The sequence below is a fragment of the Glandiceps talaboti genome, chromosome 20 (assembly GCF_964340395.1).
Source record: "Glandiceps talaboti chromosome 20, keGlaTala1.1, whole genome shotgun sequence".
Taxonomy (NCBI): Eukaryota; Metazoa; Hemichordata; class Enteropneusta; family Spengelidae; genus Glandiceps; species Glandiceps talaboti.
In genome coordinates, this window is record NC_135568.1 from 19,595,210 (window position 1) to 19,622,488 (window position 27,279).

At 36.1% G+C, this 27,279-nt stretch overlaps 1 protein-coding gene across 9 annotated transcripts in view; it reads left to right on the forward strand.

The window, feature by feature from the left end:
* Window positions 1-27,279, forward strand: part of LOC144450903 (uncharacterized) — a 140,870-nt gene that overhangs the window by 2,549 nt on the left and 111,042 nt on the right. The window lies entirely within an intron of this gene.

Consider the following 27,279-nt stretch of genomic DNA (forward strand, 5'->3'; position numbering starts at 1 on the left):
AAATCTATTCTGTGTGTGTATATATATACTGTAGACCGGTGATATACTGGTACTAAATCTATTCTGTCTGCGTATAATATGGACTAGTGATATGCTGGTTCTAAATCTAATGTGTTTGCATATACTATAGATAGGTGATATACTGATGTTAAATCTATTGTGATTGTTACAATGTATATACTATAGACCGGTGATATAGTGATACTAAATCTATTCTGTCTGTGTATACTATAGACCAGTGATATGCTGGTTACAATGTATATACTATAGACCGGTGATATAGTGATACTAAATCTATTCTGTCTGTGTATACTATAGACCAGTGATATGCTGGTTACAATGTATATACTATAGACCGGTGATAATAGTGATACTAAATCTATTTTGTGTTTAGTGTATACTATAGACAGGTGATATACCGGTAAATCAATTCTGTGTTTGAATATACTATAGACTGGTGATATAGTGATACTATTACTAAATCTATTGTGCTTAGTATATTCTATACTATAGACAGGTGATATAGTGATACTATTACTAAATCTATTGTGCTTAGTATATTCTATACTATAGACTGGTGATATAGTGATACTATTACTAAATCTATTGTGCTTAGTATATTCTATACTATAGACTGGTGATATAGTGATACTATTACTAAATCTATTGTGCTTAGTATATTCTATACTATAGACTGGTGATATAGTGATACTATTACTAAATCTATTGTGCTTAGTATATTCTATACTATAGACTGGTGATATAGTGATACTATTACTAAATCTATTGTGCTTAGTATATTCTATACTATAGACAGGTGATATAGTGATACTATTACTAAATCTATTGTGCTTAGTATATTCTATACTATAGACAGGTGATATAGTGATACTATTACTAAATCTATTGTGCTTAGTATATTCTATACTATAGACAGGTGATATAGTGATACTATTACTAAATCTATTGTGCTTAGTATATTCTATACTATAGACAGGTGATATAGTGATACTATTACTAAATCTATTGTGCTTAGTATATTCTATACTATAGACAGGTGATATAGTGATACTATTACTAAATCTATTGTGCTTAGTATATTCTATACTATAGACAGGTGATATTTTTTCTATTTTGTTTACTATAGATCAGTGATAGAGCAATACTAAATCTATATGTATGGTGTTTGTACATACTAAGACCATTGATATACTGGTATTAAATCTACTTTGACCCAGTTTTACAAACATCACTTACATGTACGTGTTGCCATATCTGTGATAACACTGGAGTCCAATGCTTTGATTAAATATGACCTGATAGCAACATTGGTCCCCTGTTATATGCAAATCAAGTGTTACTAAGAAGATGCAGAGATAAAAAGTTCAACTTCAAGACAATGCTATTGTTTCCTATCAGTACACTAAATCTATGGTTCAATGTATATTACATTGTACTTTAACTATCAATCCCTACATGTACACATGTGTGTAGTGTGCTCCCCAGGTTGGACTGCAAGAAAGGTGGCTAATTTGCATAGTGATTTGCATATACATACCATTGTAATTTGCATGATATTTGCATAATGATCAACATAATATGCATGTCTTCAACACTGAAAACTTACACTGATGAGTGTTCATCACAATACTCTGATATGTTTATATTTTAACACATGCACACATGAACATTGGGATCAGTTCATTTCTCATGTGAAAGTAGTATTATAACATTGTCATGAAAAGACCTCTAAAACTCAAGGATTTTAGAACACATTTGAAGCATGACACACACCTGCCTAGTGTGGAGGCCTGGGTGGCAAGGGTGGTTATAGCACCATGCTTTCTCTAGAGTAGGGAGAACAAGTTGATGTAGTACAAATGTATATTTTACAGACTTTTTAGCACAACTGAACTGATAGGTGTGTGTGTAAACAATTTAAAGTCAAAAACCACTAGACCAATTGCCATGATATTTGATGGGTATATTATCTTGGGTGTCTAGTTGGGAAATAGTTCAAATCAAAATGACCTTACCACCGATGTGTAATTTGGGTTAAAAAATATGATTTTTGGTAAAAAACTTAAACTTAAAAAACTAGAGGGCAGATTGTTCCGGAATTTAATTGGAACATACTTAGGGGTGTTTAGATTAATAATTGTTCATCACATTTTGATCTTATCAGTGATATGCAAATTAGGTATAAAATGTGTCTTTTTCGTCAAAAATCTATAATTTCAAAATTATTGAGCAGATTGGGTTGAACGTTGATGAGAACATTCATAGTAGTGTTTTGTTTAATCCTCATCAGGTCAAATATGCCTAGCAACAGGATAATACCTTGAAAACTTGAAAGGGTAGGCAAATATAATAAAGATTCCAAAAATATATGCAAATATGCCTTGCAGCAAGACCACGCCCATACCAACAGCCAATGACAGTTGTGCTACAGCACCATTGGCAGTATTTCTAAAGAATGTCATCTACTGTCTTCACCCATTCTGTATAGTTGTTGAGTTATTATCTGGATGGTAGTATAGGTTTAAAATATATCTAACATTTCAATGATTTGTTGATGTAGTTCTACTTGTAAATCACATGTTGTCTCCTTCAGAGTGACCTTTGACCTTTGGTGCATGCATGTGACAAGGTATAGGGTGAGGTATTGACAATGGAAATTCCATTCATTGCCTGAATAGCTTTGTCTCAATTAAAGATTGCTACTATGCTAGGTGTACATCTTTCACACAGAGTGAGTAACAGTGACTGTTTGCTAGGTGTACATCTATCAGACAGAATGAGTAACAGTGACTGTTTGCTAGGTGTACATCTATCACACAGAGTGAGTAACAGTGACTGTTGTTTCTAGTCATACACATGTACTGTTGTAGTTCAGCAATGCACATAGCATCTCATTTGTGTTTGGCAGTTTAGATGACAAATACAACCATTCAACCTGCCCAACTATTAATTTCATAATTGCTGTCATTAGGATTGGGTGACATAATTTGTATTGTACTAGTTGTAGAGTGCTTTCATAATGTTGGTAAAAGGTGATATTGATTGAAATCTGACCATGGGCATGAGGTAACAACATTTCTAGAAACCCGAAAATAAAGGTTTGAAGGTATGAATAAATATGTAAAGTCAGAAAATGCATCTTGTAAATATAAAATGAGTCATATAAGTTTTGTATTGAGAGGTGAACTGTATCAATTTTTAAAACATTACTCTTTAAAGCATATAACATGTTGTATCTATAGGTGAAATTTATTCAGAATAGTATAAAGTATAAACATGCCAGCAAACAGATATGTGTCAATGTCATTGAATACATTTAAAAAAATATTTCAAATAAATTTATTCGATACTTGTAACTTGTATATTATCATTATGATGGAATATAAAGTTTACTAAAGATGGGTGTTGGGTTGAGGGGGGTCTTGTACATACATTACTCACATCAGAGGAGGGGGGGGGAGACCTGTCATGTGATACACTCTGTCGTTAGAACAATGCAGCTCATTCAAATCTTGACCAGTGCACTGAATACTTCTGGTTTCTGTGTCTCAGTGCTTGGAGAATGTGCCGTTTGCGAGTGTTATCAAGTCATCTGTAACATATTTTTTTTACATTTTTTAGTAAAGGTCAATTAATTTGCAGAATTCACTGACTCTACGCGATTTAGGACCTTGGATAGTTCCATTTCCTCATACGTACTCAGCCCAGGCTACCATACCGTATTATTGGGTACATACCAAGTACTAGAATATCAACGTGCATGCACGTGGAGTGTAGTACGACACAAAGGAAATAAATAAATAAAAAGAATATATAACCACAGAGAAGTTTTCTTACTTGTCTGTTTTATAACCAACATTTGTTTGAATCAATGTAACTGTCTAAACTTATTCTATGTTGAGGAACCCTAGGTAAACATGAGTCGTGAGTACGCTAGCGATGAACCCTGGTGATGAACAACATATACAGTAGGCGTACACTGCGATAACCCAATATAACACTGTGTAGGTGTACAAAGCTACACTGTGTTGTGTGCTGGACTACCGCTTTGCAAAGTCTTCGAATTTGTATTCACTTAGATCAGCTTAGTTCTTCTTTCAATAGGACAATTCCTGCTGTATTTTCTTCAAACACAGTCCCTATAGCCAGATCAATATTTCAAGAAAGAGCAAATTAACGAAATCTATCATTTTCACCCATGTAGGGAAATGAACAATGTTATTGTTAAGGCAGTTTGACATGATTGTTGATTGCTTCACATCAAATTTGAGAAAATATTCACAAATACGCTCAAATTTGTTAAAAAACGGAAGATATTCAAAAGTAGTGTAGCAGGGTCACGCCCTACTCCAGTCAAACCGTATTTTTGACCAGTATCCCTCCCCCCTAACTCACTCCAGTCAAACCGTATTTTTGACCAGTATCCCTCCCCCCAACTCACTCCAGTCAAACCGTATTTTTGACCAGTATCCCTCCCCCCCCCCCCAACTCACATGATAAGGTTCTACATTTGAATGAAGAGAAAACATAGCACCCTTATTTGACTGATTAAACAAATATCCCTAAGTTTATCCCAAATAGCCATAGTGTCCTTGAAATTAGGACAAGGTGGTTTCACACACATGGAGTCCCAGAAAAAGAAGACCAAAATGATCTCATGATATGAGACTTGCTATATATCTTAGTATTAAGGACTTCAAAAACTCGCGAGAGTTTGTGACGTCATTACCCACCATGTTGGAATTTTGTATACAGGCGCCCTGGTCAAACTTTGCGATATACGATGGCCAACTATTAATTCAAAGTGTTTTCAGAGTAAATTTGAACATAAAACTAATGATCGCAGACACAGCATCCCCACTTTATCAAAAGGTATACAAGTCTGTTATACATTTTTTGACGACGTTAAAGAATACAAGTAAAAAATCTACATGTTTGCCATGTAATTCATGTAATCATAGACAGTGGAGGGGAAACACTTTATCACATGGCACATCGGTGTCACTTTACTTCAGAATAGGTGTGAATGATCGTTTGTTTTAAGACATTTGTTCCAGGGTACCGTGTCCTGCTAAAACCCACCATGGAGAATACTGCTTATACATCATGGCACAGTGATAGGAAAAAGAGCACAGCTACAAAAGTATGTACCAGCTGTGTGCCTCATAGCCCCATTACAGGGTACATTTTTCCACAGCCCAGGTACATGGTTGTGAAAATATGACTGTTGCATGGATGTGGAATACCACCTCTGTGCCACGATTTTTTTCACATACCAGTACCATACATGTAGCTGTGTACTGCGCACCTCACACACAGTTGTGCATATCCATGTAACAGCTATGGTGGAATAATACCTAGTAGCAACCCTGTTGTCCATATCTGACTAGCATTGCTCACATAACTGGTACATGGCTGTGGGAAATACCACGTACAGCTGTGCTCACGTAACTGGTACATGGCTATGGGAAATACCTATGTTACAGCTATGCTCACATACAGTAACTGGTACATGGCTATGGGAAATACCTATGTTACAGCTATGCTAACATAACTGGTACATGGCTGTGGGAAATACCTATGTTACAGCTATGCTCACATAACTGGTACATGGCTGTGGGAAATACCTATGTTACAACTATGCTCACATAACTGGTACATGGCTGTGGGAAATACCTATGTTACAGCTATGCTAACATAACTGGTACATGGCTGTGGGAAATACCTATGTTACAACTATGCTCACATAACTGATACATGGCTATGGGAAATACCTATGTTACAGCTATGCTCACATACAGTAACTGATACATGGCTATGGGAAATACCTATGTTACAGCTATGCTCACATACAGTAACTGGTACATGGCTATGCGAAATACCTATGTTACAGCTATGCTCACATAACTGGTACATGGCTGTGGGAAATACCTATGTTACAACTATGCTCACATAACTGGTACATGGCTGTGGGAAATACCTATGTTACAGCTATGCTCACATACAGTAACTGATACATGGCTATGGGAAATACCTATGTTACAGCTATGCTCACATACAGTAACTGATACATGGCTATGGGAAATACCTATGTTACAGCTATGCTCACATACAGTAACTGATACATGGCTATGGGAAATACCTATGTTACAGCTATGCTCACATACAGTAACTGATACATGGCTATGGGAAATACCTATGTTACAGCTATGCTCACATACAGTAACTGATACATGGCTATGGGAAATACCTATGTTACAGCTATGCTCACATACAGTAACTGGTACATGGCTATGGGAAATACCTATGTTACAGCTATGCTAACATAACTGGTACATGGCTGTGGGAAATACCTATGTTACAGCTATGCTCACATAACTGGTACATGGCTGTGGGAAATACCTATGTTACAACTATGCTCACATAACTGGTACATGGCTGTGGGAAATACCTATGTTACAGCTATGCTAACATAACTGGTACATGGCTGTGGGAAATACCTATGTTACAACTATGCTCACATAACTGATACATGGCTATGGGAAATACCTATGTTACAGCTATGCTCACATACAGTAACTGATACATGGCTATGGGAAATACCTATGTTACAGCTATGCTCACATACAGTAACTGGTACATGGCTATGCGAAATACCTATGTTACAGCTATGCTAACATAACTGGTACATGGCTGTGGGAAATACCTATGTTACAACTATGCTCACATAACTGGTACATGGCTGTGGGAAATACCTATGTTACAGCTATGCTCACATACAGTAACTGATACATGGCTATGGGAAATACCTATGTTACAGCTATGCTCACATACAGTAACTGATACATGGCTATGGGAAATACCTATGTTACAGCTATGCTCACATACAGTAACTGATACATGGCTATGGGAAATACCTATGTTACAGCTATGCTCACATACAGTAACTGATACATGGCTATGGGAAATACCTATGTTACAGCTATGCTCACATACAGTAACTGATACATGGCTATGGGAAATACCTATGTTACAGCTATGCTCACATACAGTAACTGGTACATGGCTGTGGGAAATACCTATGTTACAGCTATGCTCACATACAGTAACTGGTACATGGCTATGGGAAATACCTATGTTACAACTATGCTCACATACAGTAACTGGTACATGGCTATGGGAAATACCTATGTTACAGCTATGCTCACATACAGTAACTGGTACATGGCTATGGGAAATACCTATGTTACAACTATGCTCACATACAGTAACTGGTACATGGCTATGGGAAATACCTATGTTACAGCTATGCTCACATACAGTAACTGGTACATGGCTATGGGAAATACCTATGTTACAGCTATGCTCACATAACTGGTACATGGCTGTGGGAAATACCTATGTTACAACTATGCTCACATAACTGGTACATGGCTGTGGGAAATACCTATGTTACAACTATGCTCACATAACTGATACATGGCTATGGGAAATACCTATGTTACAGCTATGCTCACATACAGTAACTGGTACATGGCTATGCGAAATACCTAAGTTACAGCTATGCTAACATAACTGGTACATGGCTGTGGGAAATACCTATGTTACAACTATGCTCACATAACTGGTACATGGCTATGGGAAATACCTATGTTACAGCTATACTCACATAGCTGGTACATGGCTATGGGAAATACCTATGTTACAGCTATGCTCACATACAGTAACTGGTACATGGCTATGCGAAATACCTATGTTACAGCTATGCTAACATAACTGGTACATGGCTGTGGGAAATACCTATGTTACAACTATGCTCACATAACTGGTGCATGGCTATGGGAAATACCTATGTTACAACTATGCTCACATAACTGGTACATGGCTATGGGAAATACCTATGTTACAGCTATGCTCACATAACTGGTACATGGCTATGGGAAATACCTATGTTACAGCTATGCTCACATACAGTAACTGGTACATGGCTATGCGAAATACCTATGTTACAGCTATGCTCACATAACTGGTACATGGCTATGCGAAATACCTATGTTACAGCTATGCTCACATAACTGGTACATGGCTATGGGAAATACCTATGTTACAGCTATGCTCACATACAGTAACTGGTACATGGCTATGGGAAATACCTATGTTACAGCTATGCTCACATACAGTAACTGGTACATGGCTGTGGGAAATACCTATGTTACAGCTATGCTCACATACAGTAACTGGTACATGGCTATGCGAAATACCTATGTTATAGCTACATCAGTACATGTATGCTCACATAGTTTAAATGTCTATAACCCAAAGGTCAGCTTTCTTTCCATATTTTGACCTTTGACTTTGATCTGCATATTCAAGGTCAAATAACAAATTGGTGAATAAATTGTGAAATTTTGTATCTGGAGATGCCATTCAGATTAGCATAATTTAAGCTTACCATAAAACATACAAGTTTGGAACTATGTCTTATAAAACATACAAGTTGGTGACTATGTCTTATAAAACATACAAGTTGGTGACTATGTCTTATAAAACATACAAGTTGGTGACTATGTCTTATAAAACATACAAGTTGGGGACTATGTCTTATAAAACTTATAAGTTGGTGACTATGTCTTATAAAACATACAAGTTGGGGACTATGTCTTATAAAACATACAAGTTGGGGACTATGTCTTATAAAACATACAAGTTGGGGACTATGTCTTATAAAACATACAAGTTGGGAACTATGTCTTATAAAACTTATAAGTTGGGGACTATGTCTTATAAAACTTACAAGTTGGGAACTATGTCTTATAAAACATACAAGTTGGTGACTATGTCTTATAAAACATACAAGTTGGTGACTATGTCTTATAAAACATACAAGTTGGGGACTATGTCTTATAAAACTTATAAGTTGGTGACTATGTCTTATAAAACATACAAGTTGGGGACTATGTCTTATAAAACATACAAGTTGGGGACTATGTCTTATAAAACATACAAGTTTGGAACTATGTCTTATAAAACTTACAAGTTGGGACTATGTCTTATAAAACTTACAAGTTTGGAACTATGTCTTATAAAACATACAAGTTGGTGACTATGTCTTATAAAACTTACAAGTTGGGGACTATGTCTTATAAAACATACAAGTTGGTGACTATGTCTTATAAAACATACAAGTTGGGGACTATGTCTTATAAAACATACAAGTTGGGGACTATGTCTTATAAAACTTATAAGTTTGGAACTATGTCTTATAAAACTTACAAGTTGGGAACTATGTCTTATAAAACTTACAAGTTGGGAACTATGTCTTATAAAACTTACAAGTTGGGGACGATGTCTTATAAAACATACAAGTTGGGGACTATGTCTTATAAAACATACAAGTTGGGACTATGTCTTATAAAACATACAAGTTAGGGACTATGTCTTATAAAACTTATAAGTTGGGGACTATGTCTTATAAAACTTATAAGTTGGGGACTATGTCTTATAAAACATACAAGTTGGGGACTATGTCTTATAAAACATATAAGTTGGGAACTATGTCTTATAAAACATACAAGTTAGGGACTATGTCTTATAAAACTTATAAGTTGGGGACTATGTCTTATAAAACATACAAGTTGGGGACTATGTCTTATAAAACATACAAGTTGGGGACTATGTCTTATAAAACTTATAAGTTGGGGACTATGTCTTATAAAACTTACAAGTTGGGAACTATGTCTTATAAAACATACAAGTTGGGACTATGTCTTATAAAACTTACAAGTTGGGGACTATGTCTTATAAAACTTATAAGTTGGGGACTATGTCTTATAAAACTTATAAGTTGGGGACTATGTCTTATAAAACATACAAGTTTGGAACTATGTCTTATAAAACATACAAGTTGGGGACTATGTCTTATAAAACTTATAAGTTGGGGACTATGTCTTATAAAACTTATAAGTTGGGGACTATGTCTTATAAAACATACAAGTTGGGGACTATGTCTATAAAACATATAAGTTGGGGACTATGTCTTATAAAACATACAAGTTGGGGACTATGTCTTATAAAACTTATAAGTTGGGGACTATGTCTTATAAAACTTATAAGTTGGGGACTATGTCTTATAAAACATACAAGTTTGGAACTATGTCTTATAAAACATACAAGTTGGGGACTATGTCTTATAAAACATACAAGTTGGGGACTATGTCTTATAAAACTTATAAGTTGGGGACTATGTCTTATAAAACATACAAGTTGGGGACTATGTCTATAAAACATATAAGTTGGGGACTATGTCTTATAAAACATACAAGTTGGGGACTATGTCTTATAAAACATACAAGTTTGGAACTATGTCTTATAAAACATACAAGTTGGGGACTATGTCTTATAAAACTTACAAGTTGGGGACTATGTCTTATAAAACATACAAGTTGGTGACTATGTCTTATAAAACATACAAGTTGGGGACTATGTCTTATAAAACTTATAAGTTGGGGACTATGTCTTATAAAACTTATAAGTTGGGGACTATGTCTTATAAAACTTATAAGTTGGGAACTATGTCTTATAAAACTTATAAGTTGGGGACTATGTCTTATAAAACATACAAGTTGGTGACTATGTCTTATAAAACATACAAGTTGGGGACTATGTCTTATAAAACATACAAGTTGGGGACTATGTCTTATAAAACTTATAAGTTGGGGACTATGTCTTATAAAACATACAAGTTGGGGACTATGTCTATAAAACATATAAGTTGGGGACTATGTCTTATAAAACATACAAGTTGGGGACTATGTCTTATAAAACTTATAAGTTGGGGACTATGTCTTATAAAACATACAAGTTGGTGACTATGTCTTATAAAACATACAAGTTGGGGACTATGTCTTATAAAACATACAAGTTGGGGACTATGTCTTATAAAACTTATAAGTTGGGGACTATGTCTTATAAAACATACAAGTTGGGGACTATGTCTATAAAACATATAAGTTGGGGACTATGTCTTATAAAACATACAAGTTGGGGACTATGTCTTATAAAACATACAAGTTTGGAACTATGTCTTATAAAACATACAAGTTGGGGACTATGTCTTATAAAACTTACAAGTTGGGGACTATGTCTTATAAAACATACAAGTTGGGGACTATGTCTTATAAAACATACAAGTTTGGAACTATGTCTTATAAAACTTATAAGTTGGGGACTATGTCTTATAAAACTTATAAGTTGGGGACTATGTCTTATAAAACTTACAAGTTGGGAACTATGTCTTATAAAACATACAAGTTGGGGACTATGTCTTATAAAACATACAAGTTTGGAACTATGTCTTATAAAACATACAAGTTGGGGACTATGTCTTATAAAACATACAAGTTGGGGACTATGTCTTATAAAACATACAAGTTGGTGACTATGTCTTATAAAACATACAAGTTGGGGACTATGTCTTATAAAACTTATAAGTTGGTGACTATGTCTTATAAAACTTATAAGTTGGGGACTATGTCTTATAAAACTTATAATTTGGGGACTATGTCTTATAAAACATACAAGTTGGGAACTATGTCTTATAAAACTTATAAGTTGGGGACTATGTCTTATAAAACATACAAGTTGGGGACTATGTCTTATAAAACTTACAAGTTGGGGACTATGTCTTATAAAACATACAAGTTGGGGACTATGTCTTATAAAACTTATAAGTTGGGGACTATGTCTTATAAAACATACAAGTTGGTGACTGTCTTATAAAACATACAAGTTGGGACTATGTCTTATAAAACATACAAGTTTGGAACTATGTCTTATAAAACTTATAAGTTGGGAACTATGTCTTATAAAACATACAAGTTGGTGACTATGTCTTATAAAACATACAAGTTGGGGACTATGTCTTATAAAACTTACAAGTTGGGGACTATGTCTTATAAAACATACAAGTTGGGACTATGTCTTATAAAACATACAAGTTGGGGACTATGTCTTATAAAACTTACAAGTTGGGGACTATGTCTTATAAAACATACAAGTTGGGACTATGTCTTATAAAACTTACAAGTTGGGGACTATGTCTTATAAAACTTACAAGTTGGGGACTATGTCTTATAAAACTTACAAGTTGGGGACTATGTCTTATAAAACTTATAAGTTGGGGACTATGTCTTATAAAACTTACAAGTTGGGGACTATGTCTTATAAAACATACAAGTTGGGGACTATGTCTTATAAAACATACAAGTTGGGGACTATGTCTTATAAAACATACAAGTTGGGGACTATGCATACAATTGAAGGCTTGTTGTAATTTAGTAATCACATTGTTTTGTATCTGTATGTGTCATTGTGTATAATAAACTGCCATATTTGAATGTCGTGGTTGAATGGTGTTGTCTGACAATGGCAACTGTCATCACTTGATAGTTCAATCATTATAACTTGTAATTATTAAATATGAAAATATTAATCTAGTGGTCTTGATTATAGAATTTTAATATCAGCCATCAAGTAGACAATAAGGCTTGACTTTAATTTATCTGGTTATCCAAATTTAGTATTATGTTTCTCAAAGATGTATTTTAGAAAACTACATGAGTGTAAAATGAGGCTATTAATTCAAATTTTTCTGTAATAATTCTTAATATTGCTCCTGTAATAGGCATATCCCTCTGTAAAGTAGTGAACAATATGTTTCATGTATGTTATCATCCAATACTGTACTGTCAATCAACCATGATATACAGTTGTAAAGACACTGCCAATCACCCTTGATAATGATGTACAGTAGACACTGTCAATCACCCTTGATATACAGTGAAGACACTGTCAATCACCCTTGATATACAGTAAAGACACTGTCAATCACCCTTGATATACAGTAAAGACACTGTCAATCACCCTTGATATACAGTAAAGACACTGTCAATCACCCTTGATATATAGTAAAGACACTGTCAATCACCCTTGATATACAGTAAAGACACTGTCAATCACCCTTGATGTACAGTAAAGACACTGTCAATCACCCTTGATATACAGTAAAGACACTGTCAATCACCCTTGATATATAGTAAAGACACTGTCAATCACCCTTGATATACAGTAAAGACACTGTCAATCACCCTTGATATACAGTAAAGACACTGTCAATCACCCTTGATATACAGTAAAGACACTGTCAATCACCCTTGATATACAGTAAAGACACTGTCAATCACCCTTGATATACAGTAAAGTCACTGTCAATCACCCTTGATATACAGTAAAGACACTCAATCACCCTTGATATACAGTAAAGACACTGTCAATCACCCTTGATATATAGTAAAGACACTGTCAATCACCCTTGATATACAGTAAAGACACTGTCAATCACCCTTGATATACAGTAAAGACACTGTCAATCACCCTTGATATATAGTAAAGACACTGTCAATCACCCTTGATATACAGTAAAGACACTGTCAATCACCCTTGATATACAGTAAAGTCACTGTCAATCACCCTTGATATACAGTAAAGACACTGTCAATCACCCTTGATATACAGTAAAGACACTGTCAATCACCCTTGATATACAGTAAAGACACTGTCAATCACCCTTGATATACAGTAAAGACACTGCCAATCACCCTTGATATATAGTAAAGACACTGTCAATCACCCTTGATATACAGTAAAGACACTGTCAATCACCCTTGATATATAGTAAAGACACTGTCAATCACCCTTGATATACAGTAAAGACACTGTCAATCACCCTTGATATACAGTAAAGACACTGTCAATCACTCTTGATATACAGTAAAGACACTGTCAATCACCCTTGATATACAGTAAAGTCACTGTCAATCACCCTTGATATACAGTAAAGACACTGTCAATCACCCTTGATATACAGTAAAGACACTGTCAATCACCCTTGATATACAGTAAAGACACTGTCAATCACCCTTGATATATAGTAAAGACACTGTCAATCACCCTTGATATACAGTAAAGACACTGTCAATCACCCTTGATATACAGTAAAGACACTGTCAATCACCCTTGATATCATGTAAGTAATTGGCCCAAAACTGACCAAGTACGGGCAGAGTTACGAGCTCGCAAATCTCAAGTACGAGTGATGTCTGAACGTATATATATGGGTGACGTAACGAGCTCGTAAGTCTGAAATACGAGTGACGTCGATTATCCGAATGCTAACGGGGACATGCATTTAGTTCGGATATGCGGTCAGTTCGGATATGCGATCTGCATCAAGATGGGACGGGCGGGGTCAAAAGGTCCCACTGTCAATCACCCTTGATATATAGTAAAGACACTGTCCATCACTGATAGTGTATTCAGGATATCACAACTGCGATGATGTCAACTGTATATGATGCATACAATACTGTGTCAACCATATACTGTGTCAACTGTTGTGTTGTAACTTGTATGTACTATACTTGTCAACCCAACCACCTATGGCATCTATATTGTACTCTGTCAACTGCTATTAATTTATGTACTGTCAGCCATTGATGACAGTGTTGTATGTTATTATTCACAACTCCTGTGAAGCTATAAAACAATAAATGTTCATACCACCTGAGTAATTTACCTGATTCTGACTTTCATCTTTCTTTTATATAAGTTAGAATTCAGTTAATATGATGAAGTCTTTCTTTCAAGAAATAAAATATATAATACTACCTATTTTGTCACACAAATTTATGTACTATTATTCTCACTGGAACTGTTGATAACCTGTGATTGACCTTTCGTCATGGTCATTAATATGTAATGACATAATGTAAATATATCATTATATTTTCAAAATGGTGTAATTTTCATTTCCATGGCATAATGATGGTATGGTAATTATTTGTGTCTAGAATGATAGAGGACTTCGTTTGTGGAATGGTTGTTCATTTCAACTTCATTTTCAACAAAAATATCATTCATAAAGAATGCCATTATTATTGAGGACAGAATTGCAGCAATTGAAATCCTAATAATTATGTATGCAAAGTAGATTTATGATAGATGTATGGAAATATTATAATGAATGTGATGATACACGTTGGCATGTGACTAAATTATAGTTGCAGTAAACAGTCAAATTAAGGCATATTATTATGTAACAGAGATTACTTGCCCTGGTGTGTGTATATATACTAGTGCCATTTACTATTATTACATATGTACCAGTGATTACTTACACTGGTGTGTGTGAATACTAGTGGTATTATTACATATGTAGCAGAGATTACTGGCACTGGTGTGTGTATATACTAGTGCCATTTAGTATTATTACATATGTAGCAGAGATTACTGGCACTGGTGTGTGTACATACTAGTGGTATTATTACATATGTATCAGTGATTACTTGCACTGGTGTGTGCACATACTAGTGGTATTATTACATATGTAGCAGAGATTACTTGCACTGGTGTGTGTACATACTAGTGGTATTATTACATATGTAGCAGAGATTACTGGCACTGGTGTGTGTATATACTAGTGCCATTTAGTATTATTACATATGTAGCAGAGATTACTGGCACTGGTGTGTGTACATACTAGTGGTATTATTACATATGTAGCAGAGATTACTGGCACTGGTGTGTGTACATACTAGTGGTATTATTACATATGTAGCAGAGATTACTGGCACTGGTGTGTGTACATACTAGTGGTATTATTACATATGTAGCAGAGATTACTGGCACTGGTGCACTGTGTGTACATACTAGTGGTATTATTACATATGTAGCAGAGATTACTGGCACTGGTGTGTGTACATACTAGTGGTATTATTACATATGTAGCAGAGATTACTGGCACTGGTGTGTGTACATACTAGTGGTATTATTATACATATGTAGCAGAGATTACTGGCACTGGTGTGTGTACATACTAGTGGTATTATTACATATGTAGCAGAGATTACTGGCACTGGTGTGTGTACATACTAGTGGTATTATTACATATGTAGCAGAGATTACTGGCACTGGTGTGTGTACATACTAGTGGTATTATTACATATGTAGCAGAGATTACTGGCACTGGTGTGTGTACATACTAGTGGTAGTATTACATATGTAGCAGAGATTACTGGCACTGGTGTGTGTACATACTAGTGGTATTATTACATATGTAGCAGAGATTACTGGCACTGGTGTGTGTACATACTAGTGGTATTATTACATATGTAGCAGAGATTACTGGCACTGGTGTGTGTAAATAATAGTGGTATTATTACATATGTAGCAGAGATTACTGGCACTGGTGTGTGTATATACGGCCGCCAGACGAAGTCCGGGACGGGGACTTATGGATTGGGTTCCGTCTGTCTGTCCATCCATCCGTCCAGAGCCGTTTCTTGGAGATGCCTGGACCGATTTTTTTCAAACTTGGTACAGGGGCAACATACAATGGCATACATATGCACGTCAATTTGTTTCATGATATGAGCCAATATGGCCGCCTAGCAGCCATTTTGTTTTCGAATTTTCCATGTCCAAAGCCATAACTCAGACATGCTTGCACAGATCTCATTCAAAGTTGGTATTAAGACAGTGTTCTATGACATACATGTGCATATTCATTGTTGTTGTGAGACGGTCCAATATGGCCGCCTAGCAGCCACTTTGTTTGTGAATTTTCCATGTCCAAAGCCATACCTCAGACATGCTTGAACAGATCTCATTCAAAGTTGGCATTAGGGAGGTAGCTAAATGGTCCAAAATTGAACAGTTGCGGGGCAAAGTGCTAGATCTAGCACTTCGCCACTTTTTGACAAAGTGCTAGATCTAGCACTTCGTCAGTTTTCGCCGAAGTGCTAGATCTAGCACTTCGCCAGAAAACAACGAAGTGCGGGACTGTAAACAACGAAGCGCCTCCAACGGCTTGATATAACGTGGTCGTTCGCATCGATAAACGTCACATACATACATGCGTCATGTCAGTAGTCCGTGTACGTGGTCGTGTGGCGCATGATCGACTCCAAAACTTATATCTTTGGCCGATTGTAACAACGACACAATTTATCTGAAGTTTGTTCAATGTTTGCCGAGTAAAACGACCGGTTGAAAGTTCACGTTGCCGTACGTACGGTTGTGTCCCGGGGGTTGTGTGTTCTGTTACAAACATGCCTTGTCAATACCTCGCGGTGGATGGACTTGCGCGATCACAGAAACAAGTGTTATTATTTTACCCCTTTCATATACAATTGGCTAAAACACGTCAATATCATCGATATTATCGACATTGTATTGTATTCTGATAGAAACATTCTGATATCGTACATATCTCGGGAGTGCCTGTGGGTGGGACTGTACTTCAGAATCTGCAATCTACTCTGTAAACAACTTGTACCATGTCTATTTTAGAGCGTCAATCATAACGTCTTGAAATAAATTTGAAAATCACTGAAATCTTTATCCAGTATCCATCTTTCAGTATAATCACCTGTGTGCTTATTTTCATTCTAATCTATGAAGTAGTAGAACAAGAATATTGTGCAAAATCATGTCATAACTCTGGTGATTTACACGAGATAGAGCGCGCCTCTGGGGACACATTTATTCTATAAAATCTTTAAAATTTCTCCAAACTGTTTGAACGGATAGTTTTATTTTGTTGATCTCTCTGAAATGACAAAATCAATATGGGGGTCATTGTGTTTGTTTTTAAACAAACCGACACCCCCTTCTTTCCCCGGATCCTGGATTTGGCAGCCATGCTGGATTCTAAAAAGCTGAGATTGACAATATGCACTTTATTTTCGGGATGCATTCCATGTTAACTTGCGATGTGCTTTTAAGACATACTATAGTCGTTCCCACTTATCACAACCCTACCTATGAGCTCCAACCATCTTTCTCGTATAAACCATTTCCTATCGCTATTTCTCGAACGGTCGTCATCTGTATTTCTTACTTTTGTTAATGATATGCAATCCAGTTCACGAAGTGACATTTATTACTGCTCTACGATCCTCGGCGTCACACTACGCTAATTGTAGCACTATGAAGTCACTTCCTCTGGACCGAACCAAACTATAACCGATGGCTATTATTATTACACATTGGATATAATTTCTGAGCGAACGGTATACATAAGGGACGATATTGAAGTTGGTGATTGTCTAGGAATGCAAAAAAAATCCGATAAACAGTAATGTCGTGATGATTTACTTGAGATCTGGTGAAGTCACGGATTATTTATTGTCGTTGTTTTCAGAAGTTGGCAGTACCAAGTATATTGAATTTACAAAACAGTAGTAACGGGTTATCTATAGATTTCTATCAAAATATTAACAGCAATGAAGGGCTGAAATTAAAATTGTTCACACGAATATGTTTTCGCACTTATGTTTTCGATAGCAATATTTTTTGTCATCTATTAACGATCTGATAATACTGAAAGAAGTGAATCTATTCAATAGAAATATAGTGAACGTGATATAAACTTACACCCAGACTTTATTTTCGTGTTCAACGATCAAGAAAAATCTTCGCTCTCGCATCTCAGACACACACTAACCCCCCCCCCCCTACACACACACACACACACACACACACACACACACACACACACACACACACACACACACCAAGAAATTCAGTTTTCCTTTATTATTTCTTTGACATGCAATATTACAAATGTCACTGCCATTAAATCTGCAGTATGAAGTCTGTGACGCACGCCGAACTCAATGTTTCTACTTCCTGAAATCTTCGAAGTTTCGAGTGTATGGGAGTTCGTTATTTGACATGAACAGTTGTCAAAATGGAGGTCTACGGTTGTTGGTAGTGGTGTCAAGCCGTTATCAAGTACAGAGTACGAAACGTGGTACCGAAACGACTATGTGCTATAGTTGAAGTCTGTGACGCACGCCGAACAAAATTAAAATGTTCGTAGTTTCGACTGTGTTATTTTACGTGACAGCTGTCCAAAATGGCGGTCTGCGGTTGTTGGTAGTCACGCCGTTGTAAGGAGTACGAAACGTGGAAGGGAAACGACCACGAGCTGTATTTTTCGCCGCATAGAACATCGGAAAAGTACAAAACTGAACGTTACTAAAAATTACGGAGTAGAAACTTGTTTGTGCATTGACAAAACATACGGAAAATCAAACTCTAAGGTCGTTAAACACGGGAAGTAACATTTTACACTGAGAGTAATAACATGTCCATTACCGGTATAACATGACATATTTACCGATGACCTAGCACTTTGCCACACTTTGCCAATCTTTGTTGAAGTGCTGGATCTAGCACTTCGCCACTTTTTGACAAAGTGCTAGATCTAGCACTTCGTCAGTTTTCGCTAAAGTGCTAGATCTAGCACTTTGTCAAAAAGTGGCGAAGTGCTAGATCTAGCACTTTGCCCCGCAACTGTTCCGATTATGAATTCTTTGTTACAACTTACATGCATTAGGACAGTATTCTATGACATACATGTGCATATCCATTTTCGTTGTGATACAATCCGATATGGCTGCCTGGCAGCGATTTTGTTGTCGCAGTTTTCATGTCGAAAGCCATACTCAGACATGCTTTTTGTCGTGTATAGATGAAGAAATTTTAAGCATATAATGATCTCATCAGCGATATACAAATTGGGTGTAAAAATGTGAATTTTGGTCAAAAAGTACTCGGTTGATGAAATTTGGTGAGATGTTTCTAGAAGTGCATGTTACTCTGCTTTCAATCCCAGGTTCTCGCATTAGTGGCTACTCCGCCCTACAAACATCGCCTTATCTACTATCAGTAAATCGAATGCCTAACGTATACATATCAATTTCAAGTTTTACTGTCAAAATATACCAAAGACAAGGTGAAGCAGTATCATTATTTTCAATTTTCCATTGCACAAGATCGGGAGTGTTCGTGGCCATAGCTAGGTTATCGGTTGTGGAGGCAACTAGATTAGCGTCAGTGGCATGAAAGGAACGCTGTGAACAGCATGTATTGCCTATTTTTAGTGACACTTTCAATGGAAAGATTTTGACTCTCACTAACACCATGGACATGTTCCAAACTCTGTAACTAAGATTACAGCCCGAGGAGGAAAATGACGTTCTACCGAATCACCCCAATATTATACTATTGTCTTGTTTAGCAGCTGTTATAGCAGTAGTGAGAGAGTGCTATGGAAGTCGACTTATTGTACCAACTCCGACTGACACACCACTCATGCAATAGATGTTTTGGACATCCCTTTTTACCTTCCATCCACTGCAGCTAGCATATGTATAAAATGTATAAAATGTGTGATAGTGAGGTGTAGTTAATATTCAAATATGCAAATAGTAGACGTTCTACCTGAAACAAAAACAGAAATATTTATTAAACCTCACGAAAGGTGCCTCCATATTTACCCCAGCTCAGAGATCGTGCTCCGATCTGACACGTCTTCAACTAGTGCCTCCTCAGGGTAGGAAGTCTATATACCTATAGCTATTGCACACCATTATTTCAGATTCCGATTGAGGAGACAATTTTTACTCTTTATCACAATGCTATATGATATGACAGTTTGTTGTGTCATATGTCCCTCCTAACAGCAACTCCATGTGCCTAAGAGCAGCCCTATTTTTTTCTGTTTCTCATTACTATACTATTACCAATATTATATGGGTCAGTCGGTCGATTAAAAAAGTCATCATCATGTATTTGCTACTCTTTCTCTTTTTCCTCCTTGATGTTTTCTTTTTATGTGATTTTTGTTGTTGATGTTGGGGGTTTGAAACTTTTGGTCGGTCGTATAATGAAAATCAGAAAGAAAGACTAGAGTGACCCTAATAAATTGAAGTACGTCAGACAACAATTTAGCATTTCATGATCATCTGATTTGTTAAATTTTACAGTTGAAGAAAGATCAATACAGGCAATCACGAGTAAAAAATACCCAATACCATACTGAACTTCTTTACTTAGTTGAAGTTTTTGCTACACTAATGCGATACTAACAATTACTGTATGATACAAAATTGAGACAATATAAACTCGTAGTTTATATACTTCCAGGTAGTTTGTATTTTACAAATACTGTGTTGTAAATTAGAACAATGCTCATAAATGGATAATCGTGGGGCAACTCCTCTTCTTTCGACATATGGCACACTTCCTTCTTTATTGGCCATTGAAAATATCATTGAAATTTTATGATAGTCAATGCCACGATCGTACGAAGACTGAAAACGTGACACTGACAGAAGTTCTATGTATCAACACTTCATAGCAATGGATCACGTACACCAAGGGTATAGAAATGGATGTGAAATGATGCTACAACGTTGTAACATGTTATTAACTGTACAATCAAAGTTTAGAGCAGTCAGTCTGAACTTGCATTCAGGATGAGTAAGATGTCAATTATCATCACCGAAGATCAGAGAGAGGCAGTCGAGGTGTTTTTCGCCCATTCCGATTGGGATTGGTCGTTGTGCAAGACACAGAGAATATCTGTACTCGATGTGCTCATAACTTGGTTTCAATCAAAGAAGACGGCTAGAATTGACAATGACAAATTTAGTTTTTGTAATCGTGTACATGTATATGGCACACTATTGGGATTTTCAGCTATCTTGTTTATTTTGGAGATAATGTTAGCATCATTAGGATTAGTTCGTTTGTGAGTATTACATGTTGATTGACAGCTGCATAGTTTTCTGACGTCTGACCGAAAGTAATTTCGAGAAATGTACCTCAGATTTCCATTCTTATTGAAAGTGAATGCTGTAATTACATACGTCATATATTCATAATGACTTGGTCACAGTACGGTAGATGTCAATGGTCGGAACACGTGCAAACTGCAGTTTGGCAGGAGCTTTTGCTAGATTGTTACCACTTCCCTATTGTTTAGCAAAATGACCACAAAGGGCCTTCGCCGTTTAAGTAGGGGAGGCAGGCCTTTAAAATGTTTTTGACACAATTGGCCTTAGCAACAACCCGATGCCAGTATATTTTGATACAATTACAACATCATTTGGTAGGCAAGTGAGTAAACATTCAAAAAAGTATATACAAATATCCTTAGCAACCATGATCACACCCGCAGTAACAATCAGCAATTGTGTATTTCACAATGATAACAACAGTGATTCTTAGACCAGTGAACAAACATTCAAAAATTATATGCAAATGTGCCTCGCAAGAAGACCATGCCCATAACAACAGCCAAAAGACTGCATATATTGCAAAGATTACAACAGGGATTAATAGACAAGTGAATAATATAAAAAATATATCAAAATATGTCTAGCAACACGACCACACCCATAGCAACAGGCAAATGATCACGTACATTGCTAAGATAAACAACAGGGTTGGATAGACAACTGGATAATCATTCAGCAAATGAACACCTATACCTAGCATGGATCAGCATGTGAATAAACATTTTTAAAAACTGTATAGTTTTGCCATTGGTACTACATTGTTGTATTATTTTTATGATTTTTATGGAAATTTGCCGTTATAGATAAACACTATAATAATGGAACAGTGGGTTGTAGTGTAGGTACTCGGAGGTATTTGCAGTGAGTTCCAGTGTAGATAGTCGGTATTTGCAGTGAGTTCCAGTGTAGATAGTCGGTATTTGCAGTGAGTTCCAGTGTAGATAGTCGGTATTTGCAGTGAGTTCCAGTGTGGGTACTTGGGGGATATTTGCAGTGAGTTCTAGTGTGGGTACTTGGGGGATATTTGCAGTGAGTTCTAGTGTGGGTACTTGGGGGATATTTGCAGTGAGTTCTAGTGTGGGTACTTGGGGGATATTTGCAGTGAGTTCTAGTGTGGGTACTTGGGGGATATTTGCAGTGAGTTCCAGTGTGGGTACTTGGGGGATATTTGTAATGAGTTCCAGTGTGGGTACTTGGGGGATATTTGTAATGAGTTCCAGTGTGGGTACTTGGGGGATATTTGCAGTGAGTTCCAGTGTGGGTACTTGGGGGATATTTGTAATGAGTTCCAGTGTGGGTACTTGGGGGATATTTGCAGTGAGTTCCAGTGTGGGTACTTGGGGGGGGGGGGGGGGGGTTGCAGTGAGTTCCAATTTGGGTACTTTGTAATATATGCAGTGAGTTCCAGTGTGGGTACTCAGGGGTATTTGCAGCGAGTTTCAGTGTGGATACTCGGTAATATTTGCATTGAGTTCCAGTGTGTGGGTACTCGGGGTATTTGCAGTGAGTTCCAGTGTGTGGGTACTCAGGGTATTTGCAGTGAGTTCCAGTGTGTGGGTACTCAGGGATATTTGCAGTGAGTTCTAGTGTGGGTACTCAGGGGTATTTGCAGTGAGTTCTAGTGTGTGGGTACTCAGGGGTATTTGCAGTGAGTTCCAGTGTGTGGGTACTCAGGGGTATTTGCAGTGAGTTCCAGTGTGTGGGTACTCAGGGGGTATTTGCAGTGAGTTCCAGTGTGGGTACTCAGGGTGTTTACAGTGAGTTCCAGTGTGGGTACTCAGGGGTATTTGCAGTGAGTTCTAGTGTGTGGGTACTCAGGGGGTATTTGCAGTGAGTTCTAGTGTGGGTACTTGGGGGATATTTGCAGTGAGTTCCAGTGTGTGGGTACTCAGGGGGTATTTGCAGTGAGTTCTAGTGTGTGGGTACTCAGGGGGTATTTGCAGTGAGTTCCAGTGTGTGGGTACTCAGGGGTATTTGCAGTGAGTTCCAGTGTGTGGGTACTCAGGGGTATTTGCAGTGAGTTCCAGTGTGTGGGTACTCAGGGGTATTTGCAGTGAGTTCTAGTGTGGGTACTTGGGGGATATTTGCAGTGAGTTCCAGTGTGGGTACTTGGGGGATATTTGTAATGAGTTCCAGTGTGGGTACTTGGGGGGTATTTGTAATGAGTTCCAGTGTGGGTACTTGGGGGGTATTTGTAGTGAGTTCCAGTGTGTAGGTTGTCGGGGATAGTTGCAACTTGCCTATCATGGAGTTGTCATATTATTATCAATAATGGTCATGAATTCAAATAATCATGTTGCCAGCCAATACATAATTATGCATGTAATAATTATATACTCTAAAGTGTTTCTCATTGTATGAGATGCAAATGAACATTTCATTTTGTCAGTAGTCAATTTATATATGTGTAGTATGGATTGGCGTCAAGCTGTCATAGCTACATAAAACGATTGTGAACTTAGAGGGCGCTCTTCATAATGGAAAGCCAAGACATGCAGTAATTTTCATGACTATAACAGTACTTCCCTTCTGTTTGAATACTTTACACTCTGAAAAATTGATGATCATTCTTGTATGATTTATATTTCATTTGTCAAGTAGTAGCCGTGTGTTGTTTTTTAATTTCTATTAATGTGTGCGTTTGTTATGGAAGAACTTCGAAAATGTTATAGTGTTTTAAAACAAATCAACGTTTTTATATCTAGGTATTTCTGATGTTTTGAAGAAATACTAGTGAATAATGTGAACAACCTTGTAGTTGGAATGAATGAAATATATTAAAATAGGCATATGTGTACATGTAGGTGTAACTTACATGTACATAGTACAAATTAAAAGAGTTTCAACTCTTTTGGCAATTTTGTGAAAATATAAGACATGTATGTGTCTAGTATAAAAAATTAGCACATGAGTGTTAGATTAATGTATAAATTTATAAAGTTGTTTGATTAAAAATAGTGACTTATTTGTGCCACATGCACATAGAATATGCCATGTACTGGTTACAGGAAAGGTAAAAGATTTCCTGGTTTGGCCACTAGGAGTGCTATTCACAAGCCGTTTGGAGGCAGGAAGTGAGGGCCAGATTAGTATAGAGTATTGTAATTTGTAGCATAAAGACAGCAGACAATAAATTTAACCACCTCCATGTTGTTCCTACAATACTATTTTAGTAGTGACTACCAGTAATCAAAAAATTCCTAACTACAACTGTAATACTCTGTTATGTACATTCAGAGTTCTTTCACACACATTTCATTCACTGCTTCATGCAACCAATACTATAATACTGTTATGTACATTCAGAGTTCTTTCACACACATTTCATTCATTACTTCATGCAACCAATACTATAATACTGTTATGTACATTCAGAGTTCTTTCACACACATTTCATTCATTACTTCATGCAACCAATACTATAATACTGTTATGTACATTCAGAGTTCTTTCACACATATTTCATTCATTACTTCATGCAACCAATACTATAATACTGTTATGTACATTCAGAGTTCTTTCACACACATTTCATTCACTGCTTCATGCAACCAATACTATAATACTGTTATGTACATTCAGAGTTCTTTCACACACATTTCATTCATTACTTCATGCAACCAATACTATAATACTGTTATGTACATTCAGAGTTCTTTCACACACATTTCATTCATTACTTCATGCAACCAATACTATAATACTGTTATGTACATTCAGAGTTCTTTCACACACATTTCATTCATTACTTCATGCAACCAATACTATAATACTGTTATGTACATTCAGAGTTCTTTCACACACATTTCATTCACTGCTTCATGCAACCAATACTATAATACTGTTATGTACATTCAGAGTTCTTTCACACACATTTCATTCATTACTTCATGCAACCAATACTATAATACTGTTATGTACATTCAGAGTTCTTTCACACACATTTCATTCATTGCTTCATGCAACCAGTGGCCAATACACAAATTATAGCCCTCACATTGCCAAATCTGGTGTGCCCTCTTGTGGTGATTACCTGAGAAGTGCCTGAAATATACTAGTAGCATTTTCATCCAAAGTTAAAGTTGTCCATGACATTTTTATTTATGTTAATTAAAGTAAAACCCTGCATCAGTTGTTAAACATCAGACTTGACTTCACTTACCATCAAGATGGCAATGCACTTGTCTTCAGGCCGCTTGACCTCGACAGTGACTTTTTGCAAAATTATGGAGAGCCTGAAAGCAACAACTTAGAGGTATTACCATTTACTCCATATTTTGTTCCTAACTTTTAGTAAAAGCTGAAGAAGAAATTGTTTCCTTGTATTATAAAAGCTCTGAAAATGTTCAAATATGAACATGAATGTAATGCTGTATAAATGTAATGTTATGTGAATTTACTGTTATATGAACGTAATGCTGTGTAAATGTAATGTTATGTGAATTTACTGTTATATGAACGTAATGCTGTGTAAATGTAATGTTATGTGAATTTACTGTTACATGAATGTAATGCTGTGTAAATGTAATGGTATGTAAATGTACTGTTACATGAACGTAATGCTGTGTAAATGTAATGTTATGTGAATTTACTGTTATATAAATGTAATGCTGTGTAAATGTAATGTTATGTGAATTTACTGTTATATAAATGTAATGCTATGTGAATGTAATGGTATGTGAATGTTGTTATGTGAATGTAATGCTATGTGGATATTATAATGGTACATATGTGAATGTAATGCCATATGTTATAGTGTCATATGCTATGTGAATTTACTGTTGTGAATGTAGTGTTATGTGAATGTAATGCTATGTGAATGTAATGTAGTGTTATGTGAATATAATGTGTGAATGTAATTTATGTGAATGTAATGCTGTGAATATAATGTTATGTGAATGTAATGCTATGTGAATAGTGGTATGTGAATGTAATGCTGTGTGAGTGAATGTAATGTTATGTGAATGTGATGGTACATTTGTATGTGAATGTAGTACCATATGTTATAGTGTAATGCTACATGTAAATGTACATTGTATGCTATGTGGATAATGCTATGTGAATGTATTGTGTCAATGTAATGTTTTGTGAATAATGTTATGAGAATGTTATGCTATGTGAATGTAGTGTTGTGTTAATGAATGTAATGCTACATGAATATAATGTTATGTGAATGTAATGCTACATGTTAATGTATGCTGTGTAAATGTAATGTTATGTGAATGTAATGTTATGTGAATGTAATGCCATATGTTTATAGTGTTATGTTATATGAATGTATGCTATGTGAATGTAATGCTGTGAATACATGTGAATGTAATTCTGTGAATGTGATACATTTGTTTGTGAATGTAATGCCATATGTCATAGTATAATGCTGTGTGAATGTAATGTGTGAATGTAATGTTGTTATGTGAATGTAATGATGAGTGCAATGCCATGTTATAGTATATTGTTGTGTGAATGTAATGTTATATGTTATAGTGTAATGCTGTGTGAGTAATTCTATGTGAATGTACTGCTGTGTGAATGTGACAAGTGAAGGTAAGTT